Below are 14,253 nucleotides of genomic sequence, written 5' to 3'. Positions count from 1 at the left end.
TCATTGCTCCAACACCTTTTTACCATATTATCATATTCTTTATGTAGGATCTAAGGTGCTAAAAATCAGAAAGGCCTTTCCCTATCCTCTCTGGCATGAATATGATAATCAAGAAGAATGGGCAAATGATTATATTTAAGTTTAGGTAAATGATTAACTCCTACATCCGAAAAAGTATTGACAAATGCATAATTACTAATAAACCGATTAAGACGTCTTTTAGTATTATTTCTTTGCCAAGTAAAAGGGGACCCTTTAAAGCCTAGGTCATGAAATCCGCAGTTATTCATACAAGAAATGAATCTATTAGTATCATTAGAGAGATTAGAAGAATTCTCTGTATTATTGAGGGAGATGATGGAGTTAAAATCATCGCCTAAGCACTAGGGACCAGTAATAGAAGAAGAAATATTTTTCAAATTTGTCCATAACGCACTCCTACTTCTCACATGAGGGATGCCATAAATTGTAGTAAGATTCCACCAGCGAGTGTTCTCTCAATTGACTTTTCATATGGATAAATTGTTTGTGACAACTGATAAGTTTAATGTTCCAAAACTCTTTTATCCACAGACACCAAATACCACCAGAGAATCCTTCCACTTCATTGAAGCATCACGAGTCAAAGCCCAAATGCTTAACAATGCCTTCGACCTTAGTTCCTGAGACGTGAGTTTCAAGTAAGATACAAAACTTGAAATTATATTTGTATCTTAAATCAGAAATAATAGAATTGAACCCATTTAAAGCAGCTCCTCTATAGTTCCAAATGATAATATTCATCATAAAAATTATTTTTAAAAGTAAAGTAACTAGCAAGAGTAAGAATAACTCCCTAAACTCGAAAGAAAAGTCCTCAAGCTTTCATAGAGTTGTTTTTTGGAGCAGCAGCTCCCTCACTCCCATTAGGAAGAGTTTCTCCTAATAAACAATTGACTTTTTCCATCATGACAACTTTTTGACTATTAGTTCTTGATTCAGGAGGTTTATCTTTGACATGTTCTGAACTTTGATCTCTAGTTCTGTCTCCCATGATTTTAGAAATTAGAGAACAAGATGGGGGGAGGGGGGTCAAAGGCGGCATTAGTAGAGATGAGATATTCATTTTGATGGCTTTGGTAAACCTGATTTCCAACCCTTTTAAATTGATCCCAATATTTCTGAAGAGCAACTTTTTTTTCCTTAGTAGATGCTGCAATCTTCATATTCTTATTTGGAGTTAATATGTGTTCAACATTATTCTGTCTTGCATTATTTGTATGAGGTTGTTTTGTATTCCTTTTTCTATTATTTTATGGGTTTCCCTCATTGTGGTATTGCTGGTGGAATTCTTGGTTAGCCCCACTTCTGATTTCGTCCTTGGTTTGCATTTTTGTTTTGCTAAGAGTAACCGTTCTAGCTAGTTTCCCTTTCCATTCTCCTACCCGATTTGGTCTTATCCGTATTAATGATTTGCTACTCCTCAATTAATTCCTGTTAATTCAGAATCTCATATATGGTAGTTAGCATATTTTTTTAGCTTGATTATTCCCCCAAAAATTTTTGCTTGTTTCTTCTTTGGGATTTTTTAACCACTATCCAAGGCTCAAATGGGATTTTCTCTTTTGTAGTAACGACTTCTTTGTTGGTAGGTGCATTAATGTGATGTTGATTTTCCACATTATGAGACAATTGTTGATCATTAATGATGATTTTCTGCTTTTTCGCCATCACCATATCTTCCCTTTTCGACCTTTCCCTTTCTTTCGGTTGTTGCTAGCCGTGGGTGGAGGAGCTACCATCCCCTTCCTGGCATTGGTTATCTTTAGTTGGAGACATCTTCTCACTTCCTTCAACTCCTTCTCTAAAAATCTCCAGACACAAATCAAACTTATGGCCATACCTATTACATCTAAAGCAAATTTGATGCAAGCCCACATACTCTCACCTAAATTCCTTTTTCAAGGCTGTGAAGGACAGAATAAGTTGGTTCCTCAAATCAATCTCAACGGATATGCATGCAAACTTGCCTCTTTAGATTGATGTTAACTTATCTACCCTTAGCTTAGTACTAAGAGTTCCACCAACCTTCCATAAGAAATATTTATTATAGAGCTCTGCTAGCAGGTTGGGAATTCTAACCCACACAGCAACTTTCTTGACTTGTAGCTCTTGAGGTATAAACAAAGGCTTCCATCATTAGATGAGGAGATAATGGTCTGAAATCATCCAAGAACCTTCAAACAGGACATAAGCATATTCTTCATAACTGAAAAAATGGACAAAGAAAAATTCTTCTTTCAAATCCATAACCCGAATGCTCTCTTTTTTCTTCCACCTTCTATTGATTCACCTCTCCATTATCTATAAGGAGATTCTTTTTCCCATAGACTTCACAATCAACGTTTGTTTCCATGGTCTACACTAGGGGTGGCAAACGGGGAAGCCTGTCCTGCCTCGCCCCGCCTAACAGCCCGTCAATTTTTTTTATAAACCATTAAATATTAAACAATATATATAATTTCACAACTATTTTAATAAATTTATAATTTTTAAAGACATAAAAAAGTTATAATTTCTAAATTCACGAATATTAAAGTCTTTATAATCATAAATATGTAATAAACATAATTATAAACCAAGTTTTTTGAAACAAAATAATAACACCAACATTGTCCAAAGCAAAACAAACATTGTCTAAAATATATAATTAAACATCTTCAAGTTTATAATCAATCAAACATAAAATAGAATCCAAAATATAACTTAGAACGTCTTCAATTATCATCTTCATCCTCTTGTAAATCAATAACACTATATAAATTGGTAAAAAAAGCTCTGACAAAAAATGCATGGCCCACTGGGGAAGCCCGCCCTGCCCTGCTGAAGCCCGCCAAATCCCACAGATTTGGCGATGCGGGTTAGGTGGGCTTTTTAAGTTTGACAGTCTCAAAATTTCAGTCCAACCCGCCTTTTTGGCGGGTTACGCGGGCCGGCTCGGTTGGTTTTTTCCCGTTTGCCACCCCTAGTCTACACCACTCATCGTATTCTTCAAGCGTGATTTCGATCACTGGGTTTGGATTGAAGAGAGCCTGTATCTCCTAGTCCGCTTCCATTAATTCGTTATCCAAAACGTAATCCTCTGCCACCATTTCAACAATTTCCTTGGGATTGAGCTTCTCCAATCCATCACCTATCAGCCTATCTTTGTAATAGTCTTTGGCTTGTTGATTTGTAGTAGGATCTGTGACAGTAGTGTTGTCTGGCATTACTACATAAGTTGTAGTTCGTCTTCTTCCTTTTTTTTTCAGAACTAATCTGCATTTCTTCTTTCATTACATCTGTATCTGTTGTAAAAACACTCGCGACTAGCTTCATGTATCGCTAGTATTTCAGCATGATTAGAAGATGTTGCTGCAATCATCTGTTTCGTGGACCTCTATGATATAGATGTACCACCATATGTAAACAGGTATCCTGTTTAAGATTTCTCTTTGTGTGGATCAGACAAATATCCTGCATCTGCATAGCCAACTAGTTGTGACTTTGATCCACATGGATAAAACAATCCCATGTCAACTGTTCCATGAAGATATCGAAAGATTTGTTTGATTCCACTCCAATGTCTTCTGGTTGGAGAGGAACTATACCTTGTTAGTAAGTTCACAACAAATGATATATCGGGTCGTGTGTTATTAACAAGATACATTAGCGCTCCAATGGCACTAAGATATGGTGCTTTAGGACCAAGGATATCTTTATTTTCTTCTTTAGGATGGAATTGATCATTCTCCACATCCAAAGACCTTACGATTATTGGAGTACTTAATGCATATGACTTATCCATATAAAATCTCTTCAAAATCTTTTCTGTGTATGTTGTTTGACGAATAAAGATCCTATTTTTTGTATGCTCGATCTGCAAGCCGAAACAAAATTTAGTCTTTCCAAGATCTTTCATCTCAAACTCTTCTTTTAGAGCTTTTATAATTGTTGGAATCTCTTCAGGGGTTCCAATGATATTTAAATCATCAACGTACACAACAATTATAATGAATCCAGATGCATATTTCTTTATGAAAACACATGGACAGATGTCATCATTCTTGAATCCGTTTTTGGCCATATACTCAGTAAGACGATTATACCACATTCGTCCAGATTGCTTTAGACCATATAAAGATCTTTGCAATTTAACTGAGTATAACCCTTGCGAATATTCATTGGATGGTTTAGACATCTTTAGTCCTTCAGGGACTTTCATATAAATATCACGATCTATTAATCCGTATACATAGGCTGTTACCACATCCATTAAATGCATATGTAGTTTATGGTATACAGATAAACTGACCAAATAACGCAATGTTATTGACTTATTGCATCCACTACAGGGGAATATGTTTCTTCATAATCTATACCGGGCCTTTGTGAAAAACCTTGTGCCACAAGTCGAGCTTTGTAGCGTACAACTTCATTATTCTCATTTTGTTTTCTCACAAATACCCATCTGTATCCAACAGGTTTTACATCTTCTGGTGTACGGACTACAAGTCCAAAGACTTCACATTTTACAAGTGAGCCTAACTCAACCTTCAAAGCTTCTTCCCATTTTGGCCAATCATTTCTTTGTCGACATTCTTCTATTATTCTTAGCTCAAGATCCTTACTTTCATGAATGATATTTAATGCCAAGGGATCCAACTCAACAACACTCTCCCTTTTAACATCACAAGCTCCAACACCATTGTTTACCTCAATTGCACCCAAGCGCTTCTTATGTCGCCACTTAACTGCTCCTCCTCCTGCCTCTGCCATAGCTACATCAATGCCACCGCCTCCGCCTCCGTTTGTAATAACGGACTACTTTGTTGCACGTTCCATACCGGCGGGTCCAGTACCTCCTACCAGATTCGGGTTAGGGATGTTGGTTGCAGTGCCTATTCGAGTTTTGTGAACTTAAACCCGGATCTTCCGGTGAACCGGTGGCCCTAACCCGGTTTGGAGATCCAGTGGTTGTTGCCCAGGGAAACGGTTTGCGCATTGCAGAAGGATTGTGATTCTGCCACGTCGGCATGTGGACTAGATCCTAGCTCTGGGAGTGGAATCAAGGGGTGCTTTTGCATCAATGATCTTGTGTGGGTTCCCATTGATGGGGTCTGCACGAAAAGTAAGTTGAACTTGTATAGAATTGTTGTTTTTTGTTTTTAATTTATTCTTCTTTTTTCGAATTATTTCTCATGTGGAAAAATATTTTCGTTGGTGTTGACTTGTGCAGAAGCTACTTCTCAGGATCCGAATGGCAGTGGCAGAAATAGAACAACAGTAGCAGCACATATTGTATAACTAAACGGGGAAATTCTTCACGTGATATGTTAATAATTAAAAATCGTTATATGAATAATTAAAAATTATGCAATAATTTTTTTATTTTAATTTTATATTAAAATAATTATATGTGACTCTTTCCTGTAATTAAAAGTAGAGAATCAGTATCCACACTCTAATGTGAGAAGTGAGAACAGAGTCTATTTTCCATTCTTTTTTAAATTGTGATAAGGCTCAAAGTGTTTGAGCTAATAGCTATCTTGAGAATAATAAGGTTAGATAATGATGTTTTTACTAGTGGACTAATAATCATCTTTAACTATCTTCGGTCAAAATTAGTGAAAGAAAACTTCATTTTCTTTTATTGAGCTTTGATGAATTTGGCGTCACCGTAACTAACAAATTTTTAACATTCAAAATGTTCGATCAGATTATAAGGTTGCTTTTAATTCTATAAAACTTGTGCATGATTTTTACAAGTTTAGACATCTTCATCATACTCAAAACGTTGATCTTGTTTAGACTACTTTTTTTACGGACATGGTAAAAGTTAATTGCGACGCTATCATCTTCTAGAACCATAATTTTACCGGTTTTGGTCGTGTGTTTTGAACGAAAAAATGATTCTTGGATAAAGGATCGTTTTGACCCTCTTTTAATTTGGAATATTTTTTAGAATGAATTCTTTATTATTTGAAGGGGATTTGTTCTTGTTTGAGAGAGTATATGCAAGTCAGTCATTATTAAAATCGACTCCATAGATATTTCTTTGTTGTTTTAATTTGATTCTCAGCAGCCATTTTGTTAGGACGGTGATTTGGCAATGAAGATCAGAGAACTGTTAAGTCTTAATTGGGCGGTGTAAGGTATAAGGTGTAAGGTATGAGCATCAGGGAATGGGATTAGAACCAAATCACAATATACTGATATAGAATAGAAGCTCTTGTTTTGTTACTCTCACAAGTTTGGGAGTTATGCTAGTCCTGTATAAAGTATTATAAATAGATGCATAATTCATGCTCACAACCATAGGATGGATTTTATTTCAATTTCAATGGTAATTATTTCAATTCTGGTTAGTAGCTTGAAAATTTATTTGAAATTTTGGAGATTTTAATATTTTGCAGATAAATCCTTAGGTCTTTGTGGGATAGAGCCCTGGAGGTGAGCTAGCCACATTGGACTCAAGGGAAAAACAGTTGCCGAGACCTTAATACCTGTCTACCAGGACATTTGCTTGTATCTCGCTCACAAGTGGTAAGAACTTAATTTAAATATGGAAAGCCCGTCAAGGGGTTTTTTTTTTGTGGTTATGGTGGGTGGGTGGAAGGTGGGCGGGGGAGGGGAGCAGTTCCAAAGTGGAAAACATATTATTAAAGGATTTGATTGGCCAACCAAATATACTTATGTGAGTATGCCAATGGAGCAACTTAATCATTCATTCTCTTTTTCATCAAAAGGAGGAGCAGAATTAGGAAATTCAACGGAACACAGAATCGACATCTGGTCACAACAATGAGCACAGATCGAAGCATAGATGATGAGAGGGTGGACAAAATTGGTAAGAGTCTGTTTTAGGGAAAGAAAGGTGGGAGTTTATGATTAGATGGGGGTTGTGGCACGCCTAAAAGCTCGACATGAGAGTCTGACGTTGGCACCGATCTACAATGCTGTTGCCTCACCACTTGCATTTAATGAACATAATACTAACTAAATTTGGAAAAAGCCTATATTTGTAAAAAGCAAATACTACAAAACCATTATTGCACTAAGATTGTGGGGGTTATTTTAAGTAGTGGACTAACCTAACCCCAAGCTTGTGTAAGGCGATGTAACACAACCCTAGAATAACGCCTCCAGCAACATACATACCTTTAGGTTTTCCATGAGTTGCTAGCCATCCATCATTTTCTTCATCATCAAGTAGAACTTCTCCTCCAACCACTTCATATTCTTCTTCAACAGATGCAACTCTCCGCAAACAAGGCACTGTCAAGTGTTAAGCAACTTCATAAACTAGCATTAATGAGGACATCCATAGTTTACTTGTTTAGACCACAATAACAAATTCAGGAGAACCTCAGGGAAATACAGGTATCATAACTTTCTAACTTTAAGGACAGAAAGAACAACATAACACAGTTCAAACTAGATTGAAGATAACAAGAACAAAGAAGATGTATGACATACAAATACATCTCAAGCTCGACTCTTACCATTCCTAGTAATTAAGAATTGTTTATCCGCTGGCAAATATGGCTTCCTTTTGCTTGGCTCATTTGATTCCTATTACGCAATGGAAAAATAGAACATTAATAATTAATGAGGGCACAAAAAGAAGGACCTCTTAATTTTGAGCTTTAGCAATTGCCATAACACAAATGAATGAAAATTTTCAATGCTTGCTTGTACTTAATATATGTACATGATTCAAATCATCCCCGAAAGTCCCATATGACCCCAAACCCTTTGTTACAGGAACCGAACCTATATAACTTGATCGAAATCCTTCTGAGAGGTAAAATTTTGAGGCTTGAAAGCAGATTTAAAAAAATATATATTTTGGAAATAACGAATAGCCATTAGAGGAACGAAAACATCGTGTAACATGGACCCTAATTAAGAAAGATGAAATCTTTGGGATGAAAAAAAAAAGAAAGGGGAAAAATTTACCAGGACCAAGTGGGGCATTTGGCAACGAGATTGTCGCCGGCGATGACGAACTCGGAGACACTGAGAACTCCTTTCTCTTTGAAGGCTGAGACGGTTCGAGCGCTCGTGATCCTCTCTACTGTGCCCTTGAAAGCTTCATGAATCTTCTGAGACAGAACCATCCTCTTCTCTTCTGAAGAAGTTGAATGCAGAAATGCAGACTCAGATTGCAAACTGCAAAGGAGGAAGAGGAATTGGATTATACGAATGAGAGAAAAAGTTTTGGACTTCCTCTCTCAATTTTTTTCTTTTTTTTTTCCTTTTTCGTTTTTTGCATGTAAACACGGTCACTTTGTCAATAAAAACAATAACTATTGAGGTTTGTAGATTTGCATTACTTGCTGGTTTTTCAAATTTTTAAACTAAAATAAATAATTAATTGTTCCTTTCTCTACATCAATGTTTTGATATCTTTTTTTTCTTTTTTTTTTTTTGAATTTGCGAGCTCAACACAATAAAGTGGAGCGACAAAGTCTCAAACAGAGTTTAAAACACTAATATCCAACAAAAAAAACCTGAAAACAATCCCAAGTGTTATCTCTGGCATTGCCATCAACAACAAAAGGGATCCAAACTACACCATTCTCTGTAATTGGTCAAGATTTTGTGAAACACCTCTTCTACTCCGAGTTACTTGTTATTAAAGATCCGCCCGTTCTTCTCTAGCTAAACATTTCAAATAGCTGCAAAGAAACATATGAGCCACTTGTTTCGCTCCTCCTTCCTCCTGACGACTCATGTCAAACTCTCAAAATGTTATTTCAATGAACTCGGAATAGACCAAAGCCTCCCAAAGTCGGATAATCATTCACACCACCGCTGAATTTTGAGTCCTCAACTTTAACCAGATAGTGATCTGACAAACCTCTCATTCCACCTTTTAATCGAGTTTTCGGAAACTTCTCAAGCCAATCTACACTCAATAGACCACTCTATCAATACGACTGCAGGAGCGGCCTCTAAACCATGTATATTTTTTATCATTCAACGGTAAGTCTACTAACTACATATCTTGAATCCAATCCTTGAACTCTTCTGCCAACACTGTTATCCTGTCCTGACTTTTCCTCTCTTCAACCTGTATAACCTAATTAAAGTCTCCTATGAAGCACATCAGACCTTGACATAACCCAGCTATAAAGCTCAATTCATCCCACATAGCCAGTTTCTCAATCCTAATAAGAGCATCATATACTAAACAAAATGCACAATTGAACTCATTTTTTAAAAGCACTCCTTCAATACATAACCATCTGTCCCTTTTGTAACACTAATTCATTTTAAACATGATGTCATCCTACATTAATAACAGACCCCCAGATGTGCCTTCCGACCCTACTCACTCCCACCCCACAGTATCACTCCCCCAAATACGTACTATATCAAACTTAGTTACAACTTGCATCTTAGTTTCAACCAAACCTAACATATTCACTTTTTGCTTCTTTTTTAATTCTTTCACCATACTTAATTTTCTAACACCCCGTAACTCCCTAATATTCTAAGAGCTAAAAATCATTTTAATATTATTTTACACACCTTTTTGAGATTCTTGGGTCTGCATCTTCGTGCCTTTTCTTTCTGCTTCGCTAATCTCCTCTTTTGAGCAAATGTTTCATTCTATTCTTGAAGAATTGCCATGATATCATCTTCGTCGTTGTACTGCACGGCTCCTAATTCAATAGCCAACTCCCAAGTCCTCCTTTTTCCAGCATCTGCTCCTCTTATTCCAACGTGTTTCCATCACTATTTCCCGGCATTCCAACACCAATGTCCACTGCAATCCCAGTCACGATTCTGCCTCCATCAATCCCTGCATCATTCAAGGTCGGGCAGCCTCCAAGTGCGTCTTCTCCACCTCTAATCAGACCATCTTGGGAGCTCGCGGCACTTTTCCGACGCACGAAGCACCTCACCGCCGCTTCCTCGTCAAGCCCACCATCCATTGAAGAGCGTAGCCCCGTCATTGCCAGCGATGAGCGGTACCCAGGCGATGATACTGGTTCCATAAGGGGCGTCCCAACGGTTGTCACTCGTGAGAAGCATTCACCATTGCAGGCCCGACGGCATCCTCACCTTCACTAACCCGTCGCTGCTCGCCGGCTTGGAGCTCTGCCTTCAGCTTTCCCATGCTGCGTGGATCAGGTGCGCCGTCCAGAAGAGAGATCTCCCCTTCAAACTGTTGTTGAACCGCAGTGCATGACACATGATTTGGAGCGGCTACAACCCGGTCCACCCTTGCCTGACCCGAACTCACCAGCCCACCTCCTCCAGCAGCATCATCGTGAGCTGGGCTTCCAAGTAAGGAAATGAGGCCCAAGCTCTCTCCTTTGGCACAACTGTTACAAAAATCATTATTGGGCCTACTAAGAAGCATGTTTTGGGTTTCTTTTTTTCTTCAAGAATGCCTTTTCTTCAACCCACCGTTCTCATAATCACAGCTAATTATTTTTTCTGATTTAGTATCATTAATAATCAAATCATTATATCCCATAAAATTATCATTTTTCTCTAAATTAGAATCATCAGTTTCTCTTGCTGCACGAATTTGAATTGAATTGCAATTACTCCATTCATTCAAAATATTCTCTGGAATTACTACTCTGCCCTTCTCTGTTTCTTCCTCTCTTGGCATCGCCATCACCAACTCAACCACCGGATCTCTGCTTTCCACCGGTACAATGGTGCTTGAATTGCTTTCAACCATCTCGCATGCTTTTGGGATACAAATATAGCCTACCTCTGCAAGCTTGCACTCCATTCCATAACTCTTATGACCAACCTCTTTAACCAGGACATCAAATTCGCTAGTCCCAATTGTGACGTGAATCCACTCGTTGATGATGTCCATGATACAGGTATCAATTTACACCCGTTCCACACTGAATGAGAGGTATGATTCCGTGGCTTTGTCACTCACGATAACTTCTCTCCATTAGCTTTCTATTATCTTGAACGTTTCTGCTGACCACGTATGCAAAGGAACACCAAAGCACTCTAACCATACCCAATGTCCAATGTGATTGAAGTCACAATTTGTATTGAGATTTCCATACAACAATTGACACATTCTGTCTAAGAATAACAGAAGAGCCCATTAAAAAGAAAAATGTGGCATCACTCATTTGAATATTTGATGATTGCTTATTACGTGCTAATAAGTAATTTTGTTGAATCTTTTATTGCAATTATTTTTTTACTATTTTGAATAATAAAAATTAATTTCAAAAATAGGTTTATTAATTATTTATTTATTTCAAGCACCGTATCAAACAAATTCAATCCAACAAAAGATCAAGAATTAGCCCACATCACCGGAATAATTCATCTCCACAAAACATCAAACAAAAACAAATGTTGCATTGGAATGATTTGGAATGATGCAACATTCTTTAATGAAGAGTTCCTTACCAAATATAATGCGACCTAATTTCTCTCTTATTTTTTCTTTATGTTGTTGTTTAGTGTTTTCTTTGGGTTTTCTCCCTTTTTTTTCCTTAATAAGGACCTCTGTACTTATTTACTTCCCTAAATGAATGCATTCTCTTATCTTTTCAAAAAAAAAAATATGTTGCATTATTCATTTTCTTCTCCAACACCATTTTCAATAACCCGCAGCCACTTCTCAAATGCCGCCGATTTTTTTAGTGACTGATGCAGGCTAAAATTGGTTTGAAAAATAAATTAAAACTTGCATGTAGAAAACTTAAGAATAAAAGAAGAGTATATTTTAATTTGGAATAGTAATAGTCGTATTGTTCTTATAAACTTTGGACTATTTATAAATTAATCAAAACTGAGAGAGTATGTGAATTGACAAACATGTAACATTTTTAATTACAATGTGAATTGGTTTTTATGAAATGTTGTAACTTCTTGTTAATTAGCATTAGATTGGGCCTTCCTTGTTTTTATTATTCAGGTTTGATGGGTCCAATTACAAATGCCACGTACCTCCTTTCTAATCCCACAGTTTCCATTTCTCAAGAGTTAGTAACTGCAACCTCAAAACACCCACTATTTTCAACTGCACACATCAGAGAAAAAAGAGAGAAAGGATGACAAAGAAAAGCTCAATGCTACTAGGGGTGGCAATAGGGCGGGTAGGGGCGGGTTTTTGTTCTATCCGACCCCGTCCCGCCGTACAACAACTCGCATAGAATCCGCCCCGCTTCTACCCGCGAGTAGTAAAACGTTGACCCCTAACCCGCTCCACCCCTACCCGTCCCGCCCCTATAATTATTAAAATCCAATAAATAAAATTAAATTTCAAAATTTATATAACTATCATCACATACATAACATAAATTAAAATAAAAATTTAAATATGATACAATATTATTAATCATTTACTAACTATTTTACATATATTATACATATTATATATTAAAATTATATATATTATATATATAGCGGGGCAGGTATTACCTAAACCCGACCCCGCCCTGCCCCGCTAAAAATCTGCCTCAAGCGGGTAGGGGCGGGGTGGATACCCGCGGATTCGGGTGGTATTGCCATCCCTAAGTGCTGCATTCAAAACTCCAGAAACTCTCATCCATACTGGATGATCTGTTGCTGCATGCCCCTGATCAGACACAGTCCCATGAATCTCTCTCCAAAGACATAAAGAACAAGATTCCTTTCATTCGGAAATTGTTATCTGCTAAAGTTGCTTCCAATTCTCAATCACCATTGTCATCAAGTCCCCACCATCTGCACCACATTTCCGAGAGACTTGCCTCCTTAGAGAAAGCCTTTCATGCATGGAACACTCATCAGACACTGTCCCCTGAAGACATCAACATCGACAATGATTCTACCTGCTCTTGTTCCAATGACAATGACGGAGAAGAAGAAGAAGAAGAGGCTTTTCATGATGATGTTGGCGATACTGACAAGGATATGGTGGAATTTCATGATGAGAGGGAGATAACAAAGGTTGGATTTGATAGTATCGCATCTTTTGCTAATTATGAAGATGCTAAGAAATTTTTTGAAGGTTTTTCTGGGGGTGCCAACGTTAACTGTGAGATTTTTCTGACAGTCATGTGCATCAAATTTTCGTCTCTAAACCATTATATCACGCTACTAATTCTGTTACAAATTACTGTTGGAACAGAAAATCTGACGATAACTAATTACCGACAAAATTTATACTATCGGATATAATCTGACGCAAAATCCGATAACAATCATATTATTGTCGAATTATTTTTGTTATTCTACCGATAAATTCGACATAATTATTAATTAATGTTTTTTTTTGTCATATAAAAAGTGAATGTTGTATTGGTAAAAATTTGTGATTTGTGTTCTATTTTTTATGACAATACTAAAGGAGATAGATTACGAATAAGTGGATTTTCTCTCCTTTATCAATCGAGCTTGTACAACTGATAAACAAATCATTATTATTTTTCTCATACCATTCTTTATGTTAAAACACGGACACAACCACATAGGATCATATAGACACCATTACAGTCTTATAGATGATCAAATAAAAATTGTCAATATATTTTGAAAAAAAAAAGAGAAAAAACTTTTTCAATTAATTAAGGTTATAATAATATTCTAATTTGATAAAAATGAGTGCTCTTCACAAACGTCCCCAAATGTTCGTTGGGAGTACTTTGCAGTGATCTATAAGAAAGCAATATTTTTCCAAATTAACATATGCAGGACTATACTACTGCAGTTCATTGCCAGCATATCTAATTAATTGAACCACGACATTAATATTCGTTACAAAATGGTGTCTAGCACAGTAGCATGTGGATTGTAAAAACATTGCTGGTGAATCACCATATTTTCGATTATTATGCATATAATGTATCTTTTCCTTTTCTTTTTTCTTTTTTCTTTTTGCTCGACAAATGACAATGTCGAGGTAAGCATCAAAGTGGTCCCTGAAGTTATCCTCGAGGCTCAAAGTAATCTCTGAACTTAAAAATTTGTCTAGATCGTCCCTAAAGTTGATCTCCGGTACTCATAGTGGTCCTTTCGGTGAATTTCGTCCAGCTGGCGCAACCGGAAAGCTGACCTGGCGTCGTTGGTGACACGTTAGCAGCCCAACGGCTAGCTGACGTAGCCTAGTAAACGCTTTAGAGTCAATTTGGTCCCTAATTTTAGTTTAAAAACCCTAACTCCCAATTTAACTCTGTTCTCCTTTCTTCTCCATCGCACACGCTATTCTTGTCTACTATTCGTTCATCTCCATCGCACCAGAGGTGA

General features: G+C 37.0%; 1 pseudogene; it reads right to left on the bottom strand.

The window, feature by feature from the left end:
- Positions 1-8,236, bottom strand: part of LOC114924875 (autophagy-related protein 3-like) — a 75,048-nt pseudogene extending 66,812 nt beyond the window's left edge.
- Positions 8,237-14,253: the final 6,017 nt, after the last annotated feature.

The sequence above is a fragment of the Arachis hypogaea genome, chromosome 12 (assembly GCF_003086295.3).
Source record: "Arachis hypogaea cultivar Tifrunner chromosome 12, arahy.Tifrunner.gnm2.J5K5, whole genome shotgun sequence".
In the NCBI taxonomy this organism is placed as follows: Eukaryota; Viridiplantae; Streptophyta; class Magnoliopsida; order Fabales; family Fabaceae; genus Arachis; species Arachis hypogaea.
Note: the sequence above shows the minus strand (reverse complement) of the source record. Positions and strands in the feature narration are given on the sequence as shown.